Here is a 7,616-nt window from a genome sequence, read left to right as displayed (position 1 = left end):
GTTGGGGTACTAAGTGCATGGCTTACCTTCCAGGTTTCAGAGTGTTTTAACTTGTTGGGGTACTAAGTGCATGGCTTACCTTCCAGGTGTCAGGTGTTTTAACTTGTTGGGGTACTAAGTGCATGGCTTACTGTGGAGGGGCGTGGTCGACGTGTCCCCTGCGGGCGGGGCATGTGCAGGATCCGGCTGTGAAGCAACGACAGGTGAGGAGATTTCTCAGCTGGAATGAGTTGTCTAATCACCTGTCTCTTTAGCAGGAGCGCTGGAGACCATGAGAGGTGGCCCAAAACCACACAGGAGAGACGCTGGCCACAAGGCCTCCATAACATACTGCTGAAAAGCAAAGGACTGAAAAAGAAAAAGACTTTGAGAGAAAGAAAGATATTTTGCTGGAAAAAAATAAAAATACTTTGTAAACTTGGAACCAGCCTGGCTGTGCTCTATCTGCTCAAGAACGAACCACCACAGCTCCAGACGTTCACACTTACCTTCCAGCTTGCAGGTGTTTTAACTTGTTAGGGTACTAAGTGCATGGCTTACCTTCCAAGTTTCAGGGTGTTTTAACTTGTTAGGGTAGTACTAAGTGCATGGCTTACCTTCCAGGTGTCAGGTGTTTTAACTTGTTAGGGTACTAAGTGCATGGCTTACCTTCCAGGTTTCAGAGTGTTTTAACTTGTTAGGGTACTAAGTGCATGGCTTACCTTTCAGCTTGCAGGTGTTTTAACTTGTTGGGGTACTAAGTGCATGTCTTACCTTCCAAGTTTCAGGGTGTTTTAACTTGTTGGGGTACTAAGTGCATGGCTTACCTTCCAGGTGTCAGGTGTTTTAACTTGTTGGGGTACTAAGTGCATGGCTTACCTTCCAGGTGTCAGGTGTTTTAACTTGTTGGGGTACTAAGTGCATGGCTTACCTTCCAGGCTTCATGGTGTGGTAATTTGTGGAGTTAAAGTTAAAAGTTAAAGTACCAATCATTGTCCAACACAGATACTAAGTGCATTGCTTACCTTCCAGGTGTCAGGGTGTGGTAATTTGTGGAGTTAAAGTTAAAGTACCAATCATTGTCCAACACAGATACTAAGTGCATGGCTTACCTTCCAGGTGTCAGGGGGACATCATGTAGTTCATGCTGTGAAATACAGGTGTCACACTGCCAAGCCTAATAGTTGTTTCAGCTGACTTGTTGGACTTTATGAAAACCAAACAGGTCATCTCTTGGTGAGCTGGGACTGACATCTGGACCTGGAGTCCAGAGGGCGCTCCATAACCCTCTCCAGAATCCTAGTACCTGGGCTGGATGCAAGCTCATAATCTTATAAGAAACGCTACAAGTAGAGATGCTAGGATGACACCGTCAAGAGTGATCATTGCAATGACAACAAGGCATTCTGGGAAATGCATGCTTGTCAGACACATGCTCAGACTTGCCAACTCTTCCAGGTTTTGTAGAAGACTTGCAGAGACGTCCTCGGTCTACAGACAACCAGACTGAAGTAACACATCTGCTGGTCTGTTCCCAGTTTGTGAGCATGTGTCAAATATTGTAGCCTTAGCCCGGACGTCAGAAGGATGAGAAGATCATGGACTTTGTTTCAAAGCTGGCTCACAAAGCAGTTCTCTGACAGAGTTCTCCCAGTTTCTGTTGACCCAGTTCCCAATCACCAGGAATTCACCAACTCTCAGACTGGCGGGAAAATACAATAAACAAATAGAATGAAACAAATAGACATGTCTTGCACACTAGAGTTACAGGTGGCACATATAAACACCTGTGTACCTTTAAAAGAAGAATACACAGGTAGTGGACACGGAGACACGAGCAGCAAAGCAGGTTCCATGTCTTTAACAAAGCAGGTTCCATGTGGTTAACAAAGCAGGTTCCATGTCGTTAACAAAGCAGGTTCCATGTGGTTAACAAAGCAGGTTCCATGTCTTTAACAAAGCAGGTTCCATGTGGTTAACAAAGCAGGTTCCATGTGGTTAAGAAAGCAGGTTCCATGTGGTTAACAAAGCAGGTTCCATGTGGTTAACAAAGCAGGTTCCATGTCTTTAACAAAGCAGGTTCCATGTGGTTAACAAAGCAGGTTCCATGTCTTTAACAAAGCAGGTTCCATGTGGTTAACAAAGCAGGTTCCATGTGGTTAACAAAGCAGGTTCCATGTGGTTAACAAAGCAGGTTCCATGTGGTTAACAAAGCAGGTTCCATGTGGTTAACAAAGCAGGTTCCATGTCTTTAACAAAGCAGGTTCCATGTGGTTAACAAAGCAGGTTCCATGTGGTTAACAAAGCAGGTTCCATGTCTTTAACAAAGCAGGTTCCATGTGGTTAACAAAGCAGGTTCCATGTGGTTAAGAAAGCAGGTTCCATGTGGTTAACAAAGCAGGTTCCATGTGGTTAACAAAGCAGGTTCCATGTCTTTAACAAAGCAGGTTCCATGTGGTTAACAAAGCAGGTTCCATGTCTTTAACAAAGCAGGTTCCATGTGGTTAACAAAGCAGGTTCCATGTGGTTAACAAAGCAGGTTCCATGTGGTTAACAAAGCAGGTTCCATGTGGTTAACAAAGCAGGTTCCATGTGGTTAACAAAGCAGGTTCCATGTCTTTAACAAAGCAGGTTCCATGTGGTTAACAAAGCAGGTTCCATGTGGTTAACAAAGCAGGTTCCATGTGGTTAACAAAGCAGGTTCCATGTCGTTAACAAAGCAGGTTCCATGTGGTTAACAAAGCAGGTTCCATGTGGTTAACAAAGCAGGTTCCATGTGGTTAACAAAGCATGTTCCATGTGGTTAACAAAGCAGGTTCCATGTGGTTAACAAAGCAGGTTCCATGTGGTTAACAAAGCAGGTTCCATGTGGTTAACAAAGCAGGTTCCATGTGGTTAACAAAGCAGGTTCCATGTGGTTAACAAAGCAGGTTCCATGTCGTTAACCAAGCAGGTTCCATGTGGTTAACAAAGCAGGTTCCATGTGGTTAACAAAGCAGGTTCCATGTGGTTAACAAAGCAGGTTCCATGTCTTTAACAAAGCAGGTTCCATGTGGTTAACAAAGCAGGTTCCATGTGGTTAACAAAGCAGGTTCCATGTCGTTAACAAAGCAGGTTCCATGTCGTTAACAAAGCAGGTTCCATGTCGTTAACAAAGCAGGTTCCATGTGGTTAACAAAGCAGGTTCCATGTCGTTAACAAAGCAGGTTCCATGTCTTTAACAAAGCATGTTCCATGTGGTTAACAAAGCAGGTTCCATGTGGTTAACAAAGCAGGTTCCATGTGGTTAACAAAGCAGGTTCCATGTGGTTAACAAAGCAGGTTCCATGTGGTTAACAAAGCAGGTTCCATGTCGTTAACAAAGCAGGTTCCATGTCGTTAACCAAGCAGGTTCCATGTGGTTAACAAAGCAGGTTCCATGTCGTTAACAAAGCAGGTTCCATGTGGTTAACAAAGCAGGTTCCATGTCTTTAACAAAGCAGGTTCCATGTGGTTAACAAAGCAGGTTCCATGTGGTTAACAAAGCAGGTTCCATGTCGTTAACAAAGCAGGTTCCATGTCGTTAACAAAGCAGGTTCCATGTCGTTAACAAAGCAGGTTCCATGTGGTTAACAAAGCAGGTTCCATGTCGTTAACAAAGCAGGTTCCATGTGGTTAACAAAGCATGTTCCATGTGGTTAACAAAACAGGTTCCATGTGGTTAACAAAGCAGGTTCCATGTGGTTAACAAAGCAGGTTCCATGTGGTTAACAAAGCAGGTTCCATGTGGTTAACAAAGCAGGTTCCATGTCGTTAACAAAGCAGGTTCCATGTGGTTAACAAAGCAGGTTCCATGTCGTTAACCAAGCAGGTTCCATGTGGTTAACAAAGCAGGTTCCATGTCGTTAACAAAGCAGGTTCCATGTCGTTAACAAAGCAGGTTCCATGTCTTTAACAAAGCAGGTTCCATGTGGTTAACAAAGCAGGTTCCATGTCTTTAACAAAGCAGGTTCCATGTGGTTAACAAAGCAGGTTCCATGTGGTTAACAAAGCAGGTTCCATGTCGTTAACAAAGCAGGTTCCATGTCGTTAACAAAGCAGGTTCCATGTGGTTAACAAAGCAGGTTCCATGTCTTTAACAAAGCAGGTTCCATGTGGTTAACAAAGCAGGTTCCATGTCGTTAACAAAGCAGGTTCCATGTCGTTAACAAAGCAGGTTCCATGTCGTTAACAAAGCAGGTTCCATGTCGTTAACAAAGCAGGTTCCATGTCGTTAACAAAGCAGGTTCCATGTGGTTAACAAAGCAGGTTCCATGTCGTTAACAAAGCAGGTTCCATGTGGTTAACAAAGCATGTTCCATGTGGTTAACAAAGCAGGTTCCATGTGGTTAACAAAGCAGGTTCCATGTGGTTAACAAAGCAGGTTCCATGTGGTTAACAAAGCAGGTTCCATGTGGTTAACAAAGCAGGTTCCATGTCGTTAACAAAGCAGGTTCCATGTGGTTAACAAAGCAGGTTCCATGTCGTTAACCAAGCAGGTTCCATGTGGTTAACAAAGCAGGTTCCATGTGGTTAACAAAGCAGGTTCCATGTGGTTAACAAAGCAGGTTCCATGTCTTTAACAAAGCAGGTTCCATGTCGTTAACAAAGCAGGTTCCATGTCTTTAACAAAGCAGGTTCCATGTGGTTAACAAAGCAGGTTCCATGTGGTTAACAAAGCAGGTTCCATGTCGTTAACAAAGCAGGTTCCATGTCGTTAACAAAGCAGGTTCCATGTCGTTAACAAAGCAGGTTCCATGTCGTTAACAAAGCAGGTTCCATGTGGTTAACAAAGCAGGTTCCATGTCGTTAACAAAGCAGGTTCCATGTGGTTAACAAAGCAGGTTCCATGTCGTTAACAAAGCAGGTTCCATGTGGTTAACAAAGCAGGTTCCATGTCGTCAACAAAGCAGGTTCCATGTCGTTAACAAAGCAGGTTCCATGTCTTTAACAAAGCAGGTTCCATGTCTTTAACAAAGCAGGTTCCATGTGGTTTACAAAGCAGGTTCCATGTCTTTAACAAAGCAGGTTCCATGTGGTTAACAAAGCAGGTTCCATGTCGTTAACAAAGCAGGTTCCATGTGGTTAACAAAGCAGGTTCCATGTGGTTAACAAAGCAGGTTCCATGTGGTTAACAAAGCAGGTTCCATGTGGTTAACAAAGCAGGTTCCATGTGGTTAACAAAGCAGGTTCCATGTGGTTAACAAAGCAGGTTCCATATGGTTAACAAAGCAGGTTCCATGTCTTTAACAAAGCAGGTTCCATGTGGTTAACAAAGCAGGTTCCATGTGGTTAACAAAGCAGGTTCCATGTGGTTAACAAAGCAGGTTCCATATGGTTAACAAAGCAGGTTCCATGTCTTTAACAAAGCAGGTTCCATGTGGTTAACAAAGCAGGTTCCATGTGGTTAACAAAGCAGGTTCCATGTGGTTAACAAAGCAGGTTCCATGTCTTTAACAAAGCAGGTTCCATGTCACTAACGACATACGGGGAACGTCCAACAGGAGACTGTGTTGCGTATTAGCCGTCTCTTGCACATGCTGAGCTAACAAAGCTAATGCTGCTTCCCTCGTTGACGTCACTTAGCAACAGGCTCCGCCCTTCAAATGGAACTCCTCCCAATGGCCTACATCAGATATTTCGTAATAACGTTCCAGAGTAACGACTAACATTTACTGAAGAGTAATACCAGAAGTAATATAGTCGATGGCCTCTCACAGGTCATTTTCCCAACACTGTTGGGGACAAAAAGTATCGGCATTGATAAAAACCCTCATCCGTATCGCATGGAAAGAAAGCAGCTGGCTAATGAGACTTGGAAGCCGGTGTGAGCGTGATGTTTCATCAACAATCAACAATGTTTCATTAACAATGTTTCATCAACAATCAACAATGTTTCATTAACAATGTTTCATCAACAATCAACAATGTTTCATCAACAATCAACAATGTTTCATTAACAATGTTTCATCAACAATCAACAATGTTTCATCAACAATGTTTCATCAACAATGTTTCATCAACAATGTTTCATCAACAATCAACAATGTTTCATCAACAATCAACAATGTTTCATTAACAATGTTTCATCAACAATCAACAATGTTTCATCAACAATGTTTCATCAACAATCAACAATGTTTCATCAACAATGTTTCATCAACAATGTTTCATTAACAATGTTTCATCAACAATCAACAATGTTTCATCAACAATGTTTCATCAACAATGTTTCATCAACAATCAACAATGTTTCATCAACAATCAACAATGTTTCATTAACAATGTTTCATCAACAATCAACAATGTTTCATTAACAATGTTTCATCAACAATCAACAATGTTTCATCAACAATGTTTCATCAACAATGTTTCATCAACAATCAACAATGTTTCATCAACAATGTTTCATCAACAATGTTTCATCAACAATCAACAATGTTTCATCAACAATCAACAATGTTTCATCAACAATGTTTCATCAACAATCAACAATGTTTCATCAACAATCAACAATGTTTCATCAACAATGTTTCATCAACAATCAACAATGTTTCATCAACAATGTTTCATCAACAATCAACAATGTTTCATCAACAATGTTTCATCAACAATCAACAATGTTTCATCAACAATGTTTCATCAACAATCAACAACGTTTCATCAACAATGTTTCATCAACAATCAACAATGTTTCATCAACAATCAACAATGTTTCATCAACAATGTTTCATCAACAATGTTTCATCAACAATCAACAATGTTTCATCAACAATGTTTCATCAACAATCAACAATGTTTCATCAACAATGTTTCATCAACAATCAACAATGTTTCATCAACAATCAACAATGTTTCATCAACAATGTTTCATCAACAATCAACAATGTTTCATCAACAATCAACAATGTTTCATCAACAATCAACAATGTTTCATCAACAATGTTTCATCAACAATCAACAATGTTTCATCAACAATCAACAATGTTTCATCAACAATCAACAATGTTTCATCAACAATGTTTCATCAACAATCAACAATGTTTCATCAACAATGTTTCATCAACAATCAACAATGTTTCATCAACAATGTTTCATCAACAATCAACAATATTTCATCAACAATCAACAATGTTTCATCAACAATGTTTCATCAACAATCAACAATGTTTCATCAACAATCAACAATGTTTCATCAACAATGTTTCATCAACAATCAACAATGTTTCATCAACAATCAACAATGTTTCATCAACAATCAACAATGTTTCATCAACAATCAACAATGTTTCATCAACAATGTTTCATCAACAATCAACAATGTTTCATCAACAATGTTTCATCAACAATCAACAATGTTTCATCAACAATCAACAATGTTTAATCAACAATGTTTCATCAACAATGTTTCATCAACAATCAACAATGTTTCATCAACAATCAACAATGTTTAATCAACAATGTTTCATCAACAATGTTTCATCAACAATCAACAATGTTTCATCAACAATGTTTCATCAACAATCAACAATGTTTCATCAACAATCAACAATGTTTCATCAACAATGTTTCATCAACAATCAACAACGTTTCATCAACAATGTTTCATCAACAATCAA

The sequence above is a fragment of the Nerophis ophidion genome, linkage group LG15, assembly GCF_033978795.1.
Source record: "Nerophis ophidion isolate RoL-2023_Sa linkage group LG15, RoL_Noph_v1.0, whole genome shotgun sequence".
NCBI classification, from domain to species: Eukaryota; Metazoa; Chordata; class Actinopteri; order Syngnathiformes; family Syngnathidae; genus Nerophis; species Nerophis ophidion.
Note: the sequence above shows the minus strand (reverse complement) of the source record.